Raw genomic sequence first — 23211 nt, 5'->3', positions numbered from 1 at the left:
AAATTTAAAAAAAAAGAAAAGAAAAAAAAAGAAAGAAAAAAAAGATCCTGGAAGACAAGGAATAGAAGGGAACTTTCTCAACCACATAAAAACTTATTTATGAAAAACAGTTATCCCTATATCTGTGTGTCTATATTTTAAAAACAAGCTAAGTGAATCACTGAGTTAGTAAGCTCATAGGCTACAAGACCAATATATAAACAAAAACTTTTTCTATATAGTAGCAACAAACTATTGGAAATTAAATGTTTTTAATACCAATTATCATAGCATCAAAACATGAAATACTTGGGAATAAACATAATATATACAAGATCTGTACACTGGAAACCACAAAATAATCTTGAGAGATATTTTTTAAATCTCAATAAATGGAAATAAATACTATGTTCATGAATTGGAAAATTCAGTATTATTAAATTGATTAACAGGTTCAACACAATATAAATTCCAATGTAAATTCCAATATTAATATAATCCCAATATAAATTCCAACAGTCTTTCTCTTCTTGTAAAGGTTGACAAGTCAGTTTTAAAATACTCATGTAAATGCAGAGAAACTAGGATAGCAAAGAAATCTCTGGAAAAGAAATGTAGGGACTCACATTGCCTAATTTCAAGATTTCAAGAGTGTGGCATTGACATAAATTTACATATATAGATGAAAGAAATGGAATAGAGTCCAGAAATAGACACACAGAGAAATGGTCAATTTTCGCTAAAGGTGGCAAGGCAATTCAATGGAGAAAGAATAACATTTTCAAGAAATTATACTAGAAAAATATACAAAGGAAATAAAAGACATTTACCTCACACTAGAATTCAGGAAAAATTCTTTTTGAAAAGGACCATACACCTACATGTAGGGGTTAAAACTATAAACACTGTAAAAGAAAAAATAGGATAAAGTATTGTGACCTTACATTAGGCAAGGATTTCTTATACAGAAAAACATAAATTATACAAGAAAAAATAATTGAATTTTATCAATTACGTTTTTACTGTTAAAAAGCAATTATTAAGAAAAAGCAAGCCATTATATATATACATAAATATGTGTATGTATACACACACATACATACATACATAGGTTAGTACAAAAACATATATTTCCTTGCTCTGTCAGCTGAGAGGCCCCATAAACAATGATACTCCAATAAGCACACCTAGCACCCAAGTCTTGGATTCTAATACTATTCTCCAATAAGGTAAAAGTCTTCCTTGGAGAAATGGATGATTCTAGGACTGAGGCAAGAAATGTACAAGGTAAGCCTGGCCGGGTGTGGTGGCTCACACCTGTAATCCCAACACTCTGGGAGGCCCAGGCAGGAGAATCACTTGAGCTCAGGAGCTCCAGACCAGCCTGGGAAACACAGTGAAACCCCATCTCTAAAAAAAAAAAAAAAATACAAAAATTAACCAGGCGTGATGGCAAGCACCTGTAGTCCCAGCTATTGAGAGGCTGAGGTGGGAGGATGGCTTGAGCCTGGGAGGCTGAGGTTGCAGTGAGCTGTGATCATGCTGCTGCACTCCACCAGCCTGGGCAACAGAGTGAGACACTCTCAAAAGAAAAAAAAGAAATAAGCCTGGAGCATCTTATCCTACCGGAAAGTAAGGAAGGGCTCAAAAATTAAAAAAAAGAACTCACAATGATGGGGATATATCAAAGGGCCACAAGGGCCAACTGAAAGAGCTCCCAATGGCCAAAGCAGAAACAATTTGAGCAACAAAATAAATAAAGCAGTATTAGACTACAACTAAAAGGATAAAATATCCATGAGTCCATACTGATAGAGATTCATTACTGAATGAATAAATAAATAGGAGGAAAAAGAAAATTTTTGCAAAAGAATTCCAAAAATATTAGCTATTCCATGCTCAAAAAGGTGAAGCATAACTCTCCATTCCTTAAGTGTGAGGTATGTATACTGACTTCTTTCTGAAGAATACAGTAAATGTGTAGGGTGAATAAAGAATACCTTTACTGTGGAAAAACCCAGCAAACACTACACTGTGTAAGGCATGTGACAGAAGTCAACATCAACAGCAATAAGTCATGGTCATAATATGTACCCTTGATATCGTATGATGAGAATGAAAATTTATCTCGAAGGCCTTCCACCTAAAAACCCATAACCCCATGGTAATCATGACAAAAATATCATACAAATCTTAATTGAGGGACACTCCACAAAACACTGGACTAGTACTCCTCAAAAAGGTTATGGTCACAAAAAAAACAAGGAAAGTCTGAGAAACTGTCACAGGCAAGAGAATCCTAGAAACACGACAACTAAAAATGTAATGTGGTATCCTGGATGGAATCCTGGAAGAGAAAAAAGACATTAGGCAAAAACTAGGAAAATCTGAATGAAGTATGGATGTCAGTTAATAATGTATCACTATAGGTTCATTAATTATGACAAATGTACCTGCTAATTAAGATGCTAATTAGGGAAACTGGATATTAGCATATGAGAATTCTCTAAACCAGAGGTCCCCAACCTTTTTGGCACCACTGAGACCAGTTTCATGGAAGACAATTTTTCCATGGATGGGTGGGGAATGGTTTTAAAATGAAACTGTTCCACCGCAGATCATCAAGAATTAGATTCTCATAAAGAGCGTGCAACCTAGATTTCTCATATGCGCAGTTCACAATAGGGCTCCTGCTGCTATGAGAATCTAACGCCACTACTGATCTGACAGGAAGCAGAGCTCAGGCGGTAATGTTCACTCACCCACCACTCACCTCCTGCTGTGTGGCCCAGTTCCTAACAGGCCACAGACTGATACCAGTTCGGGGCCCTGGGGTTACGAATCCCTGCTCTAAAATATCTTCACAATTGTTTTGTAAATCTTTAAACTGTTCTAAAATAAGTTTATTAAAGAAAAATGGGGCCAGGCACAGTGGCTCATGCCTGTAATCTCAGCACTTTGGGAGGCCGAGGCAGGTGGATCACCTGAGGTCAGGAGTTCAAGACCAGCCCGGTCGACATGGTAAAACCCCGTCTCTACTAAAAATACAAAAAGCAGCTGGGCATGCTGGCGTGCATCTGTAATCCCAGCTATTCTGGAGGCTGAGGCTAGAGAATCGCTTGAACCCGGAATGTGGAGGTTGCAGTGACCTGAGATCACACCACTGCACTCCAGCCTGGGAGATAAAGTGAGACTCCATCCCAGAAAAAGAAAAATGGGCCAGGCACGGTGACTCACACCTAATCCCAACACTCTGGGAAGCCGAAGGGGGCAGACAGCTTGAATCCAGCAGTTCAAGACCAGTCTGAGAAAAATGATGAAACTCAGTCTCTACAAAACAAACAAACAAACAAAAAAAAAAAATATATATATATATATATATATACAAAAATTTGCCAAGCATGGTGGTACAAGCATGTAGTCCCAGCTACCCTGGCGGCTGAGGTGGGAGGATCGATTGAGCCTGGGAGGTGGAGGCTGCAGTGAGCCATGATCATGCCACCACTCTCCAGCCTGGGAAACACAACAATACCCTGTCTCAAAAAAATGAAAATAAATAAGTTTTATTAAAGAAAAATCAAACCACAGTCTGAGAGAAAGATTTTATCAAACATATTATCTCTTAAAGGACTTCTATCCAGAATTTATTTTTAAAAACCCATACAATGCAGTAAGACAATCCAAAGTTTTTAAGGGGCAGTTTTACACAGATTGCAAATAACACATGAAAACATGCTTAGCATCATTAGCCATAAAGTGTCTCTTATTGACCAAACTCTATTCAAATTCCCCTGAACTATTTTTCAATTGGGCTAGACTTTTGGACTTCCATGTTTATCTCTGCACTGTTCAACGTTAATAAGAATCTTGCTAAATCAGTCTGACAAGATACTCCCACCCTTGATATCTGGTCATCCTCGATATTTAATCAGATGCCTCATTCTCCACCATCCCCCAAGTGACATCTCATCACTGTGGTCTGTCTCCAGCAAGAATTCTGTTAGGTCGATGTCGATTTAGCTAGAATCACCCCTTACCTGTGATGTTTCCTCTTGGTAATTTTCCATCCACTGACCCTCACCCAGCTTTTTAGCTATAAATTGTCACTTGTCTATGCTGTATTCAGAACTGAGCCCAATCTCTCTTCCTCACTAGAAAATCCCATAGCAGTTGATATGGTCTGGATGTTTTGTCTCCTTCCAATCTCATGCTGAAATGGGACCTCCAGTGTTGGAGGTGGGCCTAGTAGGAGGTATCTGGGTCATGGGGGTGGATCCTTCATAAATGGCTTGGTGCTCTTCTCAAAGCAATTAGTTAGTTTTCACTGTATGAGTCCATGTGAGATCTGGTTGTTTAAAACAGCCTGTCACCTCTTCCCTCTCTTTCTTGCTGCCTCTCTCACCATGTGATATACCAACTCCTCCTTTGTCTCCCACCATTATTTTAAACTTCCTGAGGTCTCACCAGAAGCTGAGCTGATGACAGATGCTTGTATAGCCTGCAGAGCCAAGAGCCAAATAAACCTCTTTTCTTTATAAATTATCCAGCCTCAGGTATTCCTTTATAGCAACGCAAAAGCAACTAATACAGCAGTGGTTCCTACAGCTATCACAATAGTTCCTCCCTTGAAAAAAGTCTGCCTTACTACCTTTCACAAGGGTCATAAATTATTATTTCACATTAACAGTAGTCATTAGGGAAATGCAAATTAAAACCACCAGATACCATTATATAACCACTAAAATGACTAAAATTTAAAAGACTGACAAAACTAAGTATTGGCAAAACTGCAGATCTATCTATGGAAATCTGAATGAATTATATACATTGCTAGTGAGAACGCAAATGGCAAATTGTTTAGCAGTTTTCTTTAAAGTTAAGCATACACTCACCACAGACTCAGCAATTCTACTCCTAAGTATTTTACCTGTGAGAAATGAAATCATATGTTCACATAAATTCACATAAAGTCTACATAAAGACATATATATATTCCTGATACACCCAGCAATATGGGTGAATCTCAAAAGCATTACGTGAGTGAAAGAAGCCAGTCACAAAAGATCACAAACTGTATAATTCTATTTAGAATAAAATCTAGAAAAGACTGAACTATCATGACAAAAAGCAGATAATAGTGGCCAGGGGCCACTGAAGGAGAGGATTCACTGTGGATAGGTATGAGGGAAATTTGAGGGTAATGGAAATGTTATATATCATGATTGTACTGGTGGTTACACAATTGTATGTATTTGTCAAAACTCATTAAATTGTACACTTACCACTGATCAATTTTGTTGCATGTAAATTATACTCCAATAAAGTTGACAAAAAAGTAGTATGCCTATTACTTGACATAAACTAATCAGCCTATATACTAACTTGCCCCTTATAAATAATAAAGTCACTTTTCAAGGGTGAGACAGGAGGATCACTTAAGATCAGCAGTACAAGATCAGCCTGGGCACCACAGTAGGACCCGATCTGTCCAAAAATTTTATTTTAAATAGCTGGGCATGAGGGTGCATGCCTGTAGTCCCAGGTACTCGGGACAGAGGTCAGGGGGACTGCTTGAGCTCAGTAGCTCTAAGCTACAGTGAGCTATGATTGCACCACTGTGCTCCAGCCTGGACAACAGCATGAGACCTTTCCCTAAAAAAAATAATAAATTTAAAATAATATGTGAGAAGAGAAGTTTAGAGAAAAAACAGTAAAAAGAAATTAACAAAGCCTCCAACAAATAGGGGACTATGTGAAAAGACCAAATCTACATCTGATTGTTGTACCTGAAAGTGATGGGGAGAATGGCACCAAGTTGGAAAACACTCTGCAGGATATTATCCAGGAGAACTTCCCCAATCTAGCAAGGTAGGCCAACATTCAAATTCAGGAAATACAGAGAACGCCACAAAGATACGCCTCGAGAAGAGCAATTCCAAGACACATAATTGTCAGATTCACCGAAGTTGAAATGAAGGAAAAAATCTTAAGGGCAGCCAGAGAGAAAGGTCAGGTTACCCACAAAGGGAAGCCCACCAGACCACCAGCGGATCTCTCGGCAGAAACTCTACAAGCCAGAAGAGAATGGGGGCCAATATTCAACATTCTTAAAGAATTTTCAACCCAGAATTTCATATCCAGACAAATTAAGCTTCATAAGCGAAAGAGAAATAAAATCCTTTACAGACAAGCAAATGCTGAGAGATTTTGTCACCACCAGGCCTGCTTTACAAGAGCTCCTGAAGGAAGCACTAAGCATGGAAAGGAACAACCAGTACCAGCCACTGCCAAAACTGCCAAAATGTAAAGACCATCAATGCTAGGAAGAAACTCCATCAAATAACGAGCAAAATAACCAGCTAACATCATAATGACAGGATCAAGTTCACACATAACAATATTAACCTTAAATGTAAATTGGCTAAATGCTCCAATTAAAAGACACAGACTGACAAATTGGATAAAGAGTCAAGACCCATCAATTTGCTATTTCCAGGAGACTCATCTCACGAGCAGAGGCACACATACGTTCAAAATAAAGGGATGGAGGAAGATCTACCAAGCAAAGGGAAAACAAAAAAACCCAGGGGTTGCGATCCTACTCTCTGATAAAACAGACTTTAAACCAAGATCAAAAGAGACAAAGAAGGCCATTATATATTGGTAAAGGGATCAATTCAACAAGAAGAGCTAACTATCCTAAATATATATGCACCCAATACAGGAGTACCTAGACTCATAAAACAAATCCTTAGAGACTTACAAAGAGACTTCGAGTCCCACAGAATAATAATGGGAGACTTTAACACCCCACTGTCAACATCAGACAGGATCAAAGAGACAGAAAGTTAACAAGGATATCCAGGAATTGAACTCAACTCTGCACCAAGCAGATCTAATAGACATCTACAGAACTCTCCACCCCAAATCAACAGAATATACATTCTTCTCAGCACCACATCGCACTTATTCCAAAATTGACCACATAGTTGGAATTAAAGCACTCCTCAGTAAATGTAAAAGAACAGAAATTATAACAAACTGTCTCTCAGACCACAGTGCAATCAAATTAGAACTCAGGATTAAGAAATTCAATCAATACTGCTCAACTACATGGAAACTGAACAACCTGCTCCTGAATGACTACTGGGTAAATAACGAAATGAAGGCAGAAATAAAGATGTTCTCTGAAATCAATGAGAACAAAGATACAACATACCAGAATCTCTGGGACACATTTAAAGCAGGGTTTAGAGGGAAATTTATAGCACTAAATGCCCACAAGAGAAAGCTGGAAAGATCTAAAATTGACACCCTCACATCAAAATTAAAAGAATTAGAGAAGCAAGAGCAAACACATTCAAAAGCTAGCAGAAGGCAAGAAATAATTAAGATCAGAGCAGAACTGAAGGAGACAGAGACACAAAAAACCCTTCAAAACATCAATGAATCCAGGAGTTGGTTTTTTGAAAAGATCAACAAAATTGATAGACCGCTAGCAAGACTAATAAAGAGGAAAAGAGAGAAGAATCAAATAGACGCAATAAAAAATGATAAAGGGGATATCACCACGAATCCCACAGAAATACAAACTACCATCAGAGAATACTATAAACACCTCTACGCAAATCAACTAGAAAACCTAGAAGAAATGGATAAATTCCTGGACACATACACTCTCTCAAGACTAAACCAGGAAAAAGTTGAATCCCTGAATAGACCAATAACAGGCTCTGAAATTGAGGCAATAATTAATAGCCTACCAACCAAAAAAAGTCCAGGACCAGAAGGATTCACAGCCGAATTCTACCATAGGTACAAGGAGGAGCTGGTACCATTCCTTCTGAAATTATTCAATAGAAAAAGAGGGAATCCTCCCTAACTCATTTTATGAGGCCAACATCATCCTGATACCAAAGCCTGGCAGAGACACAACAGAAAAAGAGAATTTTAGACCAATATCCCTGATGAACATTGATGCAAAAACCCTCAGTAAAATGCTGGCAAACTGAAACCAGCAGCACATCAAAAAGTTTATCCACCATGATCAAGTGGGCTTCATCCCTGGGATGCAAGGCTGCTTCAACATATGCAAATCAATAAACATAATCCAGCATATAAATAGAACCAACAACAAAAACCACATGATTATCTCAATCGATGCAGAAAAGGCCTTCGACAAAATTCAACAGCCCTTCAGGCTAAAAACTCTCAATAAATTAGGTATTGATGGGACATATCTCAAAATAATAAGAGCTATTTATGACAAACTCACAGTCAATATCATACTGAATGGGCAAAAACTCAACGTATTCCCTTTGAAAACTGGTGCAAGACAGGGATGCCCTCTCTCACCACTCCTATTCAACATAGTGGTGGAAGTTCTGGCCAGGGCAATCAGGCAAGAGAAAAAAATTAAGGGTATTCAATTAGGAAAAGAGGAAGTCAAATTGCCCCTGTTTGCAGATGACATGAGTGTATATATTTAGAAACCCCACAGTCTCAGCCCAAAATCTCAAGCTGATAAGCAACTTGAGCAAAATCTCAGGATACAAAATCAATGTGCAAGAATCACAAGCATTCCTATACACCAATGACAGACAAATAGAGAGCAAAATCATGAGTGAACTTCCATTCACAATTGCTTCAAAGAGAATAAAATACCTAGGAATCCAACTTACAAGGGATGTGAAAGACCTCTTCAAGGAGAACTACAAACCACTGCTTAACGAAATAAAAGAGGACACAGACAAATGGAAGAACATTCCATGCTCATGGATAGGAAGAATCAATATTGTGAAAATGGCCATACTGCCCAAGGTAATTCATAGATTCAATGCCATCCCCATCAAGCTACCAATGATCTTCTTCACAGAATTGGAAAAAACTACTTTAAAGTTCATATTGAACCGAAAAAGAGCCTGCATTGCCAAGACAGTCCTAAGCAAAAAGAACAAAGCTGGAGGCATCACACTACCCGACTTCAAATTATACTACAAGGCTACAGTAACCAAAACAGCATGGTACTGGTACCAAAACAGATATATAGACCAACGGAACAGAACAGAGTACTCAGAAATAATACCACACATCTACAACCATCTGATCTTTGACAAACCTGACAAAAACAAGAAATGAGGAAAGGATTCCCTATTTAATAAATGGTGCTGGGAAAACTGGCTAGCCATATGTAGAAAGCTGAAACTGGATCCCTTCTGTATACCTTATACAAAAATTAATTCAAGATGGATTAGAGACTTAAATGTTAGACCTAAAACCATAAAAACCCTAGAACAAAACCTAGGCAATACCATTCAGGACATAGGCATGGGCAAGGACTTCATGTCTAAAACACCAAAAGCAATGGCAACAAAAGCCAAAATTGACAAATGGGATCTTATTTAACTAAACAGCTTCTGCACAGCAAAAGAAACTACCATCAGAGTGAACAGGCCACCTACAGAATGGGAGAACATTCTTGCAATCTACTCATCTGACAAAGAGCTAATATCCAGAACCTATAAAGAACTCAAACAAATTTACAAGAAAAAAACAAACAACCCCATCAAAAAGTGGGTAAAGGATATGAACAGACATTTCTCAAAAGAATACATTTATACAGCCAACAGACACATGAAAAAATGCTCATCATCTCTAGCCATCAGAGAAATGCAAATCAAAACCACAATGAGATACCATCTCACACCAGTTAGAATGGCGATCATTAAAAAGTCAGGAAACAACAGGTGCTGGAGAGGATGTGGAGAAATAGGAACACTTTTACACTGTTGGTGGGACTGTAAACGAGTTCAACCATTGTGGAAGACAGTGTGGCGATTCCTCCAGAATCTAGAATTAGAAATACCATTTGACCCAGCCATCCCATTACTGGGTATATATCCAAAGGATTATAAATCATGCTACTATAAAGACACATGCACACGTATGTTTATTGCGGCACTATTTACAATAGCAAAGACTTGGAACCAACCCAAATGTCCATCGATGACAGACTGGATTAAGAAAATGTGGCATATATACACCATGGAATATTATGCAGTCATACAAAAGGATGAGTTCATGTCCTTCGTAGGGACATGGATGCAGCTGGAAACCATCATTCTCAGCAAACTATCGCAAGAACAGAAAACCAAACATTGCGTGTTCTCACTCATAGGTGCAAAGTGAACAATGAGAACACCTGGACACAGGAAGGGGAACATCACACACCGGGTCCTGTCATGGGGTAGGGGGAGGGCAGGGATAGCACTAGGAGATATACCTAATGTAAATGACGAGTTAATGGGTGCAGCACACCAACATGGCACATGTATACATATGTAATAAACCTGCACATTGTGCACATGTACCCTAGAACTTAAAGTATAATAAAAAAAAAAGAAAAATAAATAAAATAATATACATAAATGTTTTAAGTGGTCATCTGATCTTCTGATGTAACTCATTTTGCATAATTAATAATCATGTCCACTAAGTAGCCAGTGATCCTTTTAAAATCTGTCAGACTCTGTCACTCTTCTATTCATAAACCTACAATACTTTCCCATCACACTTAGAATAAAATCCAAAGTCCTAATTTTCAACATTTACAAGGCCCTATATGATCTGACCCTTCTCTCCCTCTTCCAATCTACTCCCCGTATTCTTCTCCCTTACCACACTCCAACCCACATTGCGATTCCTTGAGCACACCAAGAACACCCCTACCTCAGGGCTGTTGCATCTATTATTCATTCATTCCTTTGAGATGCTGAGCTTCGTGAGAGATTCTAGTGAAAGAAGAGGGCCCATAAATATATACTGCATGTGTGTGTGCATGTGTGTTTGTGTGTGTATAAAGATGCATGTACATGTATGCATAAATACCTGAGGTCCCACGGTGATTAGTATCACAAAGAAGAAGTGGAATATGAAGGGACAGTGGGGTACTTTTCCCTCTGAACAAGAACTCCCTTCCCCAACATCTTCATATGGCTCTCTCTCCATTTCATTCACGTCTCTGTTCAAAACCCAGCTTTATCAGAGAGTCCTCTCCTTACTGACTTACCTAGAATAGCATTTCCCCAGCCATTCCCAACCATTCTCTTATCTCTATTTTATTCCTCTTTATGGCACTTTCCACTACCTGACATTATACATAATTTTTGTTTGTCTACCTCTCCAAATAGAATGTAAGCCCCTTAAATATAAGAATTTGTCTTTTTAGGTGCTATATCCCAATATGCAAGGCAATGCCTGGCACATGGCAGGTAGGTAATCAATAAGTATTTGCAGAATGAATGAATAGCAGTTAATTGTGACTAGATATAAACAGAGTAATTATTGTGAGCTATAACCCCTTAAGCAAGCTGATACTTATTAATTCTTATAGATTGCTCCTATAGAGAAATGTCAGGAAAATGTAGCGGAGTGTTAAGAATCTAATCTTTTCATGATTAAAACAAGAGAAATTAAACAAACTTAGACAACAGTATTTTCTATTTCTAAAAACTGGAATTCTAAAAGCAAAATATATTTTAAGTTTACTCATAACTTTTCAAGGAGACACAGCTTTAAAAAGTGAGACACTCTTTGACTAATCAATGCAGCAAAGAGAGGGCAGAAAGGCCAAAAGGCAAGTCAGGAGCTACTCTCCCACAACGACATGGAAACCCTTTCCTATTAATGAAATTTTGGAACCCCAAGCCAAGGCAAAAATCTGCAAGAAATCTGAAAGAAATCTACTCTTTCACTATAAACCACACCTTGTATTACCCATTTAAAGTCCTTCGTTGAAAGCATAAAATAATATAAGAACTGTTTGCAAGGCTCCAAGTATACTGTACCTCTGAGGATCTATTATGAGACCTCTATTAACAGCTCTTACAGATGCAAACAATTTAGTTTTCAAATGTTGTACAAAAACTAGACTGGCACATTATAAAATCATTTTTATATAAAATGATTTCTGTTTATCCAATTTCCAATCTTCCCTTAAGAAGAAGTCAGACATTAACAGGAAATTACTAATATGTTAGTACTCACACTCTGTCAGTCAAGTGCAAATTCAACAAACACATCATTAGATACATGAAATAAAGTAGAATATATAACTCTTGTTGAAAATTGAGTGTCCTATCAAAATCATTTTAATTGAGTTTGTGACCAGTCCAGCCAACATGATGAAATGCCATCTCCACTAAAAATACAAAAATTAGTCAGGCGTGATGGCGGGTGCCTGTAATCTCAGCTACTCGGGAGGCTGAAGCAGGAGAATCACTTGAACCTTGAACCTGGGAGATAAAGGCTATAATGAGCCAAGACTGCACCACTGCACACTCCAGCTGGGTGACAGAGTGAGACTGTCTCAAAAAAAAAAAAAAAATCATTTTAATTACTAACTTCATTGATAAGCAGGTATTTTAACCTTCAAAACCTGAGAGAGGTGGGGGAACAGCTTTTGAAATGAATTTTCTTGCATCTTTTTAAAAGGGTTACAAAAACAGGGTATGTACTCCATGTCATTATACTCTTTTTCAAACTAACACTAGTAAAACTTGTATAATATGCCTATCTTAGCTAGCACTACTCTAAGAATTACTAATTTTCTGGAATCTCAACATCAGTTTTCATTTACAAGATGAATGGAGGCCAATGAAACTGTATTACTGACCAAAAAAAATCATTTGGGGATTTTTTTTTGTTGTTGTTTAGCAGCCAGTTAAGTTCAAAATTTCAAGAATTGAATGGTTAAAAGATTTCCAATTTAGATTCCTCTGTGGTAGTATAGATTAAGAGTCATTAATTCAACACAGATTTATTGGGCACCAATGTACCAGGCAAATCTTTTCTGTAAAAGGCAACATATATAAACTAGTTCAGGCTTCGTGGGCCACATAGACAATGCTACTACTGAGCTCTGCCACTGTAGCACAAAAGCAGCCAGAGAAAATACACAAATGAATAAGCATGGCTATGTTCCAATAAAACTTCATATATGGATACTGAGATACGAATTTCATATACTTTTCTGGTGTCATGAAATATTGTTATTCTTTTGATTTTGTTTCAACCATTTAAAAAAGTGAAAATCATTCTTAGTTTGCAGGCCATTCAAAACCAGGCATCTGCCCAGATTTGGCTTTCAGGCCATAGTTGGCCAATCCTTGATCGAAACCATGGGGATATAGCAGTGGACAAAACAGAAAAACATTCTTACCTACATGGAGCCTCAATTCTAGCCAAGGGAGACAAACAATAAGAAATTAAATACATTAGATAACATATCAGAAGTAAACAGGAGAGTGAAAAAATAAAACAGGTAAGTGATGGGAGTACTGGGGATGGTCAGAGGGCTTTTATTAAAAAGAAAACTATAGCAGTAGTTACAATTTATTTTTCCTTTTTTTTTTTGGACACAATTTCAGACTTACAGAAAAGTACAACAGTCTAGTATCTAGACTATATAAAGATCTCCAAATTTCAATAACAACCCAAAAAAGGCAATTTGAAAATGGGCAAAAGACTTGAACAGACATAAGTAAACATTTCTACCAAAAAAATACACAAATGGCTACAGGCACATGTTAATATATTCAACATCACCGCCATCAGAAAAATGAAAACCAAAACCACAAAGATTTTACTTCACATCCACAAGGACAGCTATGATGACAAAAACAGAAAATAACAAGTGCTGACAGAGATGTAGAAAAATTATAACCTTGCATATTGCTGCTGCAAATGCAAAAAGGGTTTGTTCAGTTGCCATGGAAAAAGGTTCAACAAAAAGTTAAACAAAGGCCAGGCGCGGTGGCTCATGCCTGTATTCCTAGCACTTTGGGAGGCTGAGGCAGGCGGATCACTTGAGGTCAGGAGTTCGAAACCAGCCTGGCCAACAGGGTGAAACCCCATCTCTACTGAAAATATTTTTAAAAATTAGCCAGGCATGGTGGTGGGCGCCTGTAATCCCAGCTACTCGGGAGGCTGAGGCAGGAGAATCGCTTGAACCTGGGAGGCGGAGGTTGTGGTGAACTGAGATGGTGCCATTGCTCCAGCCTGGGCAACAAGAGCAAAACTCCGTCTCAAAAAAAAAAAAAAAAAAAAAGTTAAACATAGAATTAATTATCATATGACCTAGCAATTTCACTTCTAGGTATATACCCAAAAGAATTGAAAAAATTTACTCTAATATTTATATAAAAGTATTCCCAGCAACACTATATGCAATTGCCAAAAGGTAGAAACAACTCAAATGTCCATCAACGGATGAATGGATTTGGAATGAAACAAACTGTGACAGATACATGAATAATGTTGAATACTGCTCCCCCAAAAAATGAAGTACTGATACATGCCACACTGTGAACAAACTTCAAAAACATTATTCTAAGTGAAAAAAGTCAGACAGAGAAGGCCACATAAATGGCATGATTTCATTTATATAAAATATCCAGAAAAGGCAAATCCATGGACAGAAAGCAGATTGGTGGTCAACAAGGGGGAAAGGATAAAAGAATGAAGAGCAACTGCTTGATGAGTATGAGGCTTCCTTTGGGGAGATAAACATGTTTGGAACTGAAAGTGGTAGTTACACAACACTGTGAACATTTTAATGCCATGGGATTATGCATTTTAAAATGCCTCATTTTGTATTGTAAGAATTTCACTTCAATTAAACAAAAAAGGCAGACACAAAAGAATACATAATATATGATTCCATTTACGTGAAGTTCTAGAACAGGCAAGACTAACATATGGCAATAGAGGTCAGGACAGGTGTTACCCTGAGGTGACTGAAGGGGGCACAAGGGGCCTTCTGGAGGGCAGAAATGTTCCGTTCGCTGATCTGGGTGCTAGTGACACAGGACTACGTTCACTCTGAAAAGAATTCATGGAGCAGTCCCCTTAAAATAAATGTGTATAGTTTTCTGTATGTATACTATACACACAAAAAAGTTTTGAGACCATAAAATTCTCAAAATAAGATTGCAAATTTTTAAAAACCTGTTACCATTGTGAATTAAAGGGTCCAAAGGATCTCTCTGTATTATTTCTTATGTCTGCATGTATCCACAATTAACTCACAAAGTTTTTTTTGAAGAGTCAAAGAATTAAAATTTCCAGACTCCCATCCCCAAAGATTCTGGTCCAGGCCATGTGAGTTGAAAGCTAGGGAATCATCATTTTTTAAAATAAGCTACCTCCAACAATTCTAATCCAGCCCTCACCTTGAGGAATTCCAACTTAAATGAATTCATCAGCTGCTTAACTTCACATTTTCCATGAACCACATCTTGAGGGGGCTTGTAAAGGCATCTATCGCAACAGCACAGAGGATATTGGGAGTAAAAAAGCTACAAGTGATCCATGAGAGACTACAAAAGCTAACCACTCTGGGGCTAGGATTCAACCCTAGAAAAAAAATTAGATGAACTGGAGAAAAGTTAATAAAATGGGAGACAGTCAATGGTAAACAGACACAGAAACCTTTCTGAGCAATCATCACAAATACAGCCATACATATTATACACACACCAGGGACTTTCCTTATGTTTTCCATTAAGATATAATGCAATCAAGATAAGATAAATGACGTTGGAAGCTTAATATCCTTTAGGAAGTTATCAAGACAAAGTGTGAAAATCAGTGCAGTATGCTTGGACTTACAGTATATTCCTTCATCACAAACAGTAAAAACAGTATTTCACTCCTGAAACTAGAGGTAAATAAAGAAACAATTTGGTTCAACCTTATTTGGATCACAGAGGTTTGGGATCTGCTTTGGCCTCAGGTCAAAATTCTTTGGAGTGATATACTTTGGTGTTAGTTCAAATTGTTTCAATGAGGATTTTTTTGAAAAGTCTAGTTTGATTTGAAGTTCATTTTCAAAATAATAAGTTAATATTTAAGTCCAATTCCTATTCTGAAAAATTAAATCAAAGCTCATTCCAGCTTTATTATTAGTTTGGTAGAAATCCCTATTACAACAATTTGCAACCTCTAGACCATTAAATTAATGAGCATTAAACCATACATTCATTCCCCTGGCCCTTGCAACAAGACAAAAGTTGGCATCTCTGTCCAAGACTTATTTCCAGCTGTACCTTAAAATGAAGCACAGTGCTACACAAGCTCCTACACTCAAAAGAACCAGCTGTCACTCAGCTCTGGCAGATTGTAGGCCTGAGAGAATGCATGCTCCATGAGGCCAGATCTCATTTTTGCCAAGAGAATTTAGAAGTCCAGATGCTTATATTAGTCTCCTCATTTTTACATGTTGACAACAAATTCCAATTTTTAAAAGCTAGTCTATGGGCCAATCAACACGCATCTGTGAAATGTCTCTTTTGCAATCTCTGGCCTACATCACTTTGTAAGATTAAGAAGGTCCAGATGCAAGCTTCTCCAGTGCAAAATCTAAGCTTGCATAAGTCTTCAGTTTTCCATACAATTCAGGTTTCAGGGAAAGTAGCTCTCTGACACAAATGACAGTCCTAACAACAAATTTTATTATCATGCTTAAATATTTAAAATATTCAATTACCTCTTGCTACTTAAAGAAACAACTAATATGGAAGTAACCTGTACTGCAGTCTACCAAGAGTCCACTCACCTTTACTAAAAAGAGCCAGATTAGTGGTCAAAAATGCTGCATATCTTCTGATTACAACAAACAAAATTTGTAATACCTTTTTCCTTCTCCAAAATGAGTCAGATGAACTTTCTACTCAGAGTCCATAGGAAGTCATGGTATTTTTCTCAAATACCAGAAAACTAATAAAATATCATGGTATTTTTCTCAAATATCATTAGTATAGACAACTTCATCTACAACTTTACCCAGTGGTAGACTGCCTATCAAGATAAAACATGACATTTTTTTTAGAACCAGTAATTTGTAGCAAACACACACACATACACATTCCCCATACACAGAAGTGCATGGGAGGTAGGGCTATAATGTTCAGGTAACATGCAAAAATGGCAAAGATATAATCAGGTAAAATAATTATAGGATAATAAGAATCTGTCTATAAATTAGATAACCAGCCCCCACATAGGCAAAAGTTGACTCTTCCATTGCCACTATGAACGTTAATGACTTCAAGATCAAGAAAGTAGGCACATGACATAAAATAAGTATTAAATTTTGAAGAAATCCTGGCATTCAAATGCACAGGGTTTACAGAAGAAAAATTATTTGGTAAACATAGATACAGTAACAAGATAACCAACTCACATTATCTGTTCAAGTACTCTGCCCAGGAAATTAAAATTACTAGACCCAGGACTTGCCCTTCCATCTTCTCTCCCAGCGTGCCCATTCACCATTTCTCTGCACTTATTTTAGGATATAGAGGATGGGTTTGAAGAATGTAAATCTATCAATTATACTGCACTTTGTTCAGTTCTGGAACAAATGCTCAATGAAAAGGAGGTAAAACTACGGCAAAACATTTTTTATTAGTAATAAATTTAACTGTGTTAACTTTGTTTTCCATGACAAAGTAATTAGAGAATATGGACAATAATAGAGATCTGCAACATAGAAGCCACTAGAGGATTATTAATTCCTTCTAAGTTTTGGTATGAGATTGATCTAAAAACAGAATTTTCATAACTGGAGCTAATTGGAAGTCACATTATTTGTTATCATGGGACTACAGAAAGCAAGGTCAGAAAGAAGCTAGACTTAACATCCAATTTAATATCCAGTTTGCAAGTAGTTGCTAACTGCAGCTTAAAATATTTCCAGGGAAGTTATTATATCCATGTGAATATGAACATGTTGTGCCAAAAACACAGAAAACATGCAGTTCTCATACAGCAGAGGGTGATTTGCCATTATAAACACTCTTAAGTTAATGCTTGTATAGGAAAAGTAGTAGATATTTGCAAATTCATTTTCGGATCACTGAAAATTAAAGCCAGAAAGCCTATTTTCAGCCATGTATTGAAAAAAAGGCACATGAGATTATTTCTGTAGCGATGCTTCCTGTTCTTAGACTTATTCTCAGTCACATAAGAACATTTTCACCCAAATACTGGCCAATTATAAACAATTAAGACATGCTTTAGTGAGCTATATATTATTATGTTTGAGGTTGTAGCCAATTAATATTACATTTATAAAGTGTAAAAAGTTCAAGAATTAATGAACTTTAACCAATAAGTTTCAGCAGGGTTAGCCACAAAACACTTTTATTGGGTCCAAATGAAGTATCTTTCCTTCATTAATACAGAACCACAGGGCATACTTGGAAATCTGAGGTTCAATTATCTAAAAAAAGTTCCTAAGGAAACAAAAAACTTTCCATTTTTGTTCTGTTACTGCTCCTAAACGACAAGGTATTCTTTCTTTTTTGGCATTCTCTCTTTTCTCCCTATCTCAGGACATATTTACAGATGCACTGGCTGCTTTACAGACATGCTAAAGGTTCTTGCTGCAGTTGATCAAAGTTGGAATGTTTGAGGAAATTACTCAACTTAGACAGCCTGGAATTATATCTAGCCAAATAGTTCAAGCACTCTACTTTTAACATGTGTTAAAGTGATATTTTAGCTATCCTGGATGTAAGTTGAGAGAACATTTGTTTGCATCACATTCTGTGAACACTTGAGTCAAATACAGTATGCTGAATATCAGGTTTTAGTTTCTGTGACAGTTCATTTTTTTTAACTATTCAATTTATAAAAGACAACATATTTTATTTTAAAAAAAAAAAAACCCTCACACAGCAACATATATAGTAGAAACTAAGGCTTTTTATGATCTTCTTAAAGTGCCCAAGCTTTTCTGGAAATGTCAGAAAAAATTGAACCAATGTTAATATTTGTTCATTAGAGCATCTGTTAATCTGACATAAAATATTCTGTCCAAAAATGGAAACTTTTTTTTACTTTTTCTTGCACTGCCCACTATGAGCTCAATAATATTTTTATTATTTAAAATATTTTCATAAAAAGGCACTGCACATCTGCACTCACCTCCTTTCTATTACTAATCTGCCTAATTTAAAAAGACACATATAACATTATTAAGCAGAAAAATGACATCACAACAGTTCTTCACATTTTTTTTTTTTTTTTTTTTTTTTTTTGAGACGGAGTTTCGCTGTGTCGCCCAGGCTGGAGTGCAGTGGCGCGATCTCGGCTCACTGCAAGCTCCGCCTCCCGGGTTCCCGCCATTCTCCCGCCTCAGCCTCCCAGTAGCTGGGACTACAGGCGCCCGCCACCGCGCCCGGCTAGTTTTTTGTATGTTTAGTAGAGACGGGGTTTCACCGTGTTAGCCAGGAGGGTCTCGATCTCCTGACCTCGTGATCCACCCGCCTCGGCCTCCCAAAGTGCTGGGATTACAGGCTTGAGCCACCGCGCCCGGCCAGTTCTTCACATTTTTTTAATTGAAAGTCACAGAATTACAGTACAGTTACTTGTCAAAAACATAACACAAATCTCTAAAACAAAATATTGGCTTCAATAAACTTTCACATCTGAAATAGTTTTAAACTTTGTTTTACTTGGATTATTTATGATGTCCAGGAAGAGGTTAGCACACACAGTACCTGAAATTGTTCTTTCCACAAGAGCTACAATAGAAAAGACAAATGTAGCTGTTTCTCCAGTACTGCCAAATTTGGCAGCCACTTATACTTCCCTTCAACCTAAATAAGTATACCTTTTAACCATATTGACAATAAAATCACTCAAAAAGAACCTAACAGACCATGGAATTATGATAATTTAAACCATCCTTTTATCAAATAACATGGTCAGAACTGGAGAGGAAAGAGGGATAATGGTAACTTTTAAGTCCTCTACTAAGCTTTTTTTAACAAAAAGACTTCCAACCCACTAGAAAATGTCGCTAACATTTGCACATACTCCAGAAAAGGGAAACGTAAATGAATTCCCCACTCTGAATGTGTTACAGCGCTGATGCCCTGTGTTACACTACATGCGTGTCATGAACTGTCAGGAAATGTGTACACCATGCAGGAGGCTGGACCCTGAGCGAGAATGACTGCCAGTAAAATATGCCTGGCAATGGGAATGGCCAAAGAACTTTTGTCAACTGGTATGTCTAAGATTCAACTTTAAGCTGATTTCTATAGTGAGGTACAATCCTTCATTATTCTAACACTTAGGTAAAGAACACATGAAAGAGAGAGAGGAGAGCAAGATTTAGAATCTTGATGAGAATCTTAAAAATTATGTAACTTAAGTTTCTTCCTCTTTCTTTTCCAGATTCTGAATAAAGGGGTGGATTTGAGAGATGGAAAAAAACTTAAAATCAAAAGGTAGTCTTTGAAATTAAACACCATCATACCAGCCTGTGATTTTCCAAACATAGAAAAATCTTATTAGCCTACCTCCTTCATTACCAAGAGCAAAACAAACAAAAACAGTAGATGTTAAGGTATAAACCTAATGCCGCAAATGATACAGATCCAAACAAACACAAATACACACACACACATACACGCACACACACAGAATGATTCAAAAATCACAACACTATAAATTCTAAGACCAATGAATCTAATTAAATCCCTTTTGTGTAATATCCCTATTAATATAGGACTAGAAGACATTTTACACTCAAAAATCCAAAAGTCTAAATTGCTTCCACATAGTCAAAACACAGGATTTCCACTAACTCCACCACACTACCATATGTGGCTTTCGGTAGCTCAAAACTGAATTCCAAAATGAAGTATATTTTTGAGAGTAACAACTCCCAGAGAAAAACAAGGGCACACATATAGAGTTCCATGCTCCTCAGGAATTGCTAGGTCTGATCTTGGACCCTCTCTTCTACTAGATTCAGCCAGAATGAATATATCTGATGAGATCCACATACCTCATCAAGAAATGGCTGGAAAAGGCTAAAATAGTTCTTCATGGTCCCATTACTACAAAGTAAAAGCATGACAAGCTCTATACTCAAGTGTTTTGACATGGTCAAAAGCTGACACCAGGTTTGCTACAGTGTAAAATTAATCTAGAATGTAATCACTGATTCCGTTTTCTTTTTATTCTTAAAAAAAAAAAAAAAAAAAAAAGGTCGTTGGGGAAGAAATCACTGCTTTTCCATTAAGCAGGTACTTTGTGCTAGAGAGCATGTGTCATTTCTAGGGTCTCAGAAAAAGAACAGATGTATCTATGTGTAAACACAAACAGTAAGTTACAAGTTGCCCCTTAGTACTAAAGGCAAGAATCAGCATCAGTACTCAAAACAGTGTTTTAAAAAGAGCGTAACTTACTTTTACTGTCCCAGGCTAAATGGGCTCTGTCTGGTGCTTCTTTGTCTGCACATGGCCACCCACAGCCTGTCTTCTAATTAAATCAATGCTCTAGCAGCAGAACAAGCAAACAAGTTGCCTCCCATCTGCGTACAGCTCTTCAGGACACATTTCCCTTGTTCAGAAGGTGGAAATTCTTGGGAGAGGTGATTTTCTCTGCCTCTTCACAAGAAGAACATGGATACTTGGCTGGATGCAACTCCATGAAGTGTAACTGTGTGTGTACACCTCAAAAAATAAAACAAAAAATGCAGAGAAACATAAAGACTCCATAAACAGCTGGAATACACAGAAATACTGAAGCACCACTGGGAATACTGCTAAACAGACAGGCAAAACAGGGTCTTTGAAATAATCAATAATATCAAGTTAAGAAAAAAAAAGGAAAAAAGAGCACCTAAGATCAAAACTCAAATTTCATGCAAGGAAAACACTGTAAGTACTACAAAAGAAAAAAGGTAAATCTTCTCCTTCACATACATAGAAACATGCCCCCTCTTACAGAGAATAAAAGATATTATCAATAGAAGAGAAAAATGAGATTTTCAAGGGTGGTAGATCTAAAATTAGACTCACCAGCCACATCATAGTTAATGAGCACTTACGTAAATGTGAGCTAAATGCATCAAGCTGTCTTTCCAATGTGGTCAGCTCTACTGGGGGGCAGGGGGTGCTGGGGAAAGAACAAGGGACCACTCTGCTTATGAAAATATAATTTCTACAACATTAAAAATGTATAGGAAACTGGAGATGCTCGTTTATTTAAATGATTTTAAACTTCCCAAATAACAGAAATGACCTTAAAGCAGATGCCCCTCCTTTTTTGCAATAAAAACCAAATGACTGAAGTAGGGTAGGGAGCAGGGTGTGGTTAAGCATCTGCTCACAAGAAAACTTGTTATAAGTTTCATGAGGGAAAAGGGAAATGTATCAGCCCTTCCCAATGTCCCCTTCCATCCTGGCTATGCCCACATGCCATCAGGAAGCCACACCATCTCCATGATCACTAGGCATTTCAAGGACTGGCAGTCCTTAGAAGTTTTTTCTATCTCCCTGAGGCACACAGACAATTTCAGCCAGAAGTATAAAGCCCAGGGAAGAGAATATGGCCAATTCCTGCAGCTGCACAAGAGGCCTGGGCTGGGGTCCACTCACAATGAACTACTCAAGTGTGACCAACATTCCCATTCTGGAGATGCCTGCCTTAAAGAAATACAGACCTGGCTGGGCATGGTGGCTCACACCTATAATCCCAGCACTTTGGGAGGCGAGGCAGGTGGATCACTTGAGGCCAGCAGTTCAAGACCAACCTGGGCAACAAGGCAAAACCCCGTCTCTACTAAAAACACAAAAAAATTAGCCAGGTGTGGTGGCGCACACCTGTAGTCCCAGCTACTCGGGAGGCTGAGGCACGAGAATCGTTTGAACCTAGGAGGTAGAGACTGCAGTAAGCCAGGATCATACCACTGCACTCCAGCCTGGGTGACAGAGCAAGAATCTGTCTCAACAACAACAACAACAACAAAAATGTAGAGATACAGACAAGTGTATAACAGTATTATATATAATAATATAAGTATATAATGAAAATACCTACTTTCTTTCTCTTACATACCAAAATATCAGTCATCTGAATACGAAGTTATTCTTAAAGGACTTCCCTAGAGTTTACAAGCAAGCAATATTTGTATTACACAGAGATCCAAAGACAATGAACTGTTTTTAAAAGAATGACTAAAAACTTGGCCCAATATAATCTGCTCTATAAACACTAAAGCATTTGGACAATACATGAGTTTTAAGCATGAATTAGCATCTTCCCTGACCATAGGGAGCTTTAAAGCATGAATCAAGTGAACAAAAAAATTCACAGTCCATTTTTAATAACATAAGTTCAACAAAAGATTTTTAACAAAGGAATCTGTAT

General features: G+C 37.4%; 1 protein-coding gene across 3 annotated transcripts in view; it reads right to left on the bottom strand.

The window, feature by feature from the left end:
• Window positions 1-23211, bottom strand: part of TASP1 (taspase 1) — a 276754-nt gene that overhangs the window by 230911 nt on the left and 22632 nt on the right. The window contains exon 5 of one of the 3 annotated variants that reach the window (XM_030915488.1): window positions 21246-21512. The exons of 1 other annotated variant lie outside the window; for it this stretch is intronic. The gene's annotated coding sequence lies outside the window, so the exon portion shown is untranslated. Of the gene's footprint in view, window positions 1-4871; window positions 4894-21245; window positions 21513-23211 lie in introns of those variants that run through there. One more of the 3 variants, XM_030915489.1, reaches the window with a different exon arrangement.

The sequence above is a fragment of the Rhinopithecus roxellana genome, chromosome 13, assembly GCF_007565055.1.
Source record: "Rhinopithecus roxellana isolate Shanxi Qingling chromosome 13, ASM756505v1, whole genome shotgun sequence".
Taxonomy (NCBI): domain Eukaryota; kingdom Metazoa; phylum Chordata; class Mammalia; order Primates; family Cercopithecidae; genus Rhinopithecus; species Rhinopithecus roxellana.
This window is presented reverse-complemented; position numbering and strand designations above follow the sequence as displayed.